Source organism: Gigantopelta aegis, unplaced genomic scaffold (genome assembly GCF_016097555.1).
Source record: "Gigantopelta aegis isolate Gae_Host unplaced genomic scaffold, Gae_host_genome ctg1976_pilon_pilon:::debris, whole genome shotgun sequence".
Lineage (NCBI taxonomy): Eukaryota > Metazoa > Mollusca > Gastropoda > Neomphalida > Peltospiridae > Gigantopelta > Gigantopelta aegis.
The window spans coordinates 112424-115466 of NW_024532818.1; positions in this window are offsets into that span (position 1 = coordinate 112424).

Consider the following 3043-nt stretch of genomic DNA (forward strand, 5'->3'; position numbering starts at 1 on the left):
GTAAGACCAGACTAGAGTAAAGAGAGATATTTCACATCAGCTTTTACCAGCTACTCAGTATCCATAGTTACCTGATATTGAGGAGGGAGAGGTGGAACTGGCTTTTTTCTTGCGCTGAATCTGTTCAGAAATACGTTGATAGTCGGCAGCACTAATATATAGAGGACATGGACAATAGTAATTATATTCAACATAAATAGTATCCTAACAATATACTAATAATTTACTAAAGTATACTAACAATATACCAGTAATACTGTATATTACTGGTCCAGTAATATACAGTATTATTACTATCCATATACAATTAATAATTATACTAACATATATCAATAATATACAGTAGTATACTAACAATATACAATAATATACAGTAGTATACTAACAATATACAATAATATACAGTAGTATACTAACAATATACAATAATATACAGTAGTACACTTACAGTATACCAATAATATACGATAATAGTATACTAACAATATATCAATAATATACAGTAGTACACTTACAATATACCAATAATATACAATAATATACTGAAAATATACAAAGTTATATACTAGTATACTAACAATATACAAAGCTGGCTTACTCTTCTCTGTATGTATGTAACATTGCATAGGTAGCATAAAGATCATCTGGATTGTCTTCCTCGACACCTTCAGCTAAAAAGTCACTAGCACGATAACCACGTTGGTTAAGATATCTGGAAAGAAATGGACGCATTAATCAATAAATGGATGCATAAAACAACAGATGAATTAATGGATTAATAAACAGGTGGATGAATAGATAAATGGACAGATTGATGGATAAATGATTTAATGGACGAATGAATATGGATATATAGATAAATAGATGGAAGATGGTGGATTATTGTAAATACCTCATTGTTGTTGTTTCTGTTCTTGTAAACTTTTAATAATTGGTTTTAATAAATTTCTTTCGGTGTCTAGTTGGTTTTTTCTGTTGTTTCTGTTCGATGTAGCCTCGCCTCCAACTCTTTGTGACTATGTTCTTGAGTTGAATAACGTCTCTTTAGAGCTTGAAAGTTTTTAATCACCCTTAAAGAGGAACAGTGAGTAAACAAGCAAGCCATTAAAAAACATTCTAAATAGTAGAACTTAATATAACTCTAATTCAGTACTTACTGTTGTCTATGTTCTGGTGTCCCAGAGCCATCATTCTGTACTTTTTCACTAATGGCTATAATGTTCCTTTAACATGAGAATTATCTGCTGTTGAGCTGACATTTCTAATCTCATTGATGATATTTCATGAGATGTTTTCTCAAATCGATCAGATAATTCGTTATATTTTGTATTTTTATCACGTAGTTCTTGTTCCGTTGTCTGAAAGTCTTTAGACATTTTCTCAAATGACATTGGTTCTGCCTAAAATAGGAAAATATAAATTGGTGGGTGTGGTCAATATATCTATAATTAGGTTGAGAATCGGTTTGTATCTGGGAATGAGTCCTAGACTATGTGTACATAGGAATGAGTCTATAACATGGATAGAGAAGGTAAATGGGAATGAGTCTATATGGTGTTTGGAATGAATTTATAAGATTGATGTTTAGGAATAAATCTATAGTATAGGTACATGAGAATGAATCTACAGTATAGATGTTTGGGAATGAGTCTATAGGAATGGAGTTTGGAAATAATCTATAGCATAGTACATGAGAATGAATCTACAGTATAGATGTTTGGGAATGAGTCTATAGGAATGGAGTTTGGAAATAAATCTATAGCATAGGTACATAAGAATGAATCTACAGTATAGATGTTTGGGAATGAGTCTATAGGAATGGAGTTTGGAAATAAATCTATAGCATAAGTACATGAGAATGAATCTACAGTATAAGTGTTTGGGAATGAGTCTATAAGGTTACATACTACCTTGCCATTACGTCCATGAGGTCCTTCACTTTCAACCTCATAAGAATCATATTTAGAGACCGGTTCCATTAACGTGATATCCAGTTTGGGACTATATGGTTGTAAGGAGTGCTCTTGATAATACTCAATGAGTGCCATAACTGAAGAGAACTCAAGTGGCTCAGCAAATCCAAAGTAACCATCACGATAATATATACGTATTAATCTATTAACTCCATCTTTTCTATAAAAAATATTAAATAAAGTGTAAACATCTCTCAGTAATTATTGCAAAATTATCAATATATCTATTCATCCATTTATTTATTTATCTATCCATTTCTGACCTTAATGTCAATGTAAAGTTGCCAGGATTTCTTGCTGCATCTCGTACTAAGAAAGATCCATCTGGTTTGTCCTTCATAATTTCAGTAACTTCCTCTCTACATAGACAGTTGAAATAGTCAGAGAGAGAGAGAGAGAGAGAGAGAGACTTACTTTGATATATTCCCCCAATACCACTCTTGTTCTTCAAAAGTACCATAGTCCTTAGAGTAAGATCGACCTCTTATATCCATACCAAGAGTTATCCCTTCAGTAGTAGAGATATATTGAGAAGTACTAGAACTCAACGACTTTGACCTCACACCAATTTTGGACTATGGTCATTAGGAAGTGGAGGTCTGAGAGAGAGAGAGAGAGAGAGAGAGAGAGAGAGAGAGAGAGAGAGAGAGAGAGAGAGAGAGAGAGAGAGAGAGAGGAGACAGGACAGAGAGGGACAGACAGAGGGAGAGAGACATACATCAAAAAAGCCCCTTTAAAGTGAGTTAGCAATTTAATACAAGGAAAAGGGCAATTATCTATTGAATCAACAGTTTGTTATAGACTTCCTTTGTCAGTACAGTCTGTAACAAACCATTAAAGTAGAATGAGTAAATATACAACCCAATATAAGTCTATATATATAACATTAAAATGGCATAATATAATAAGATGGTGTGGTCAGTTGCATACTTATTTGTCATTCGTCTGGGAACTAGAGGACCTAAATCAGGACCACCTCCTCTACCTGGGGTACCATCTAACAGGCCTTGACCTTGAGCTGTGTGTGTGTGTGTGTGTTGTGTGAGAGAGAGAGAGAAAGAAATTATTTA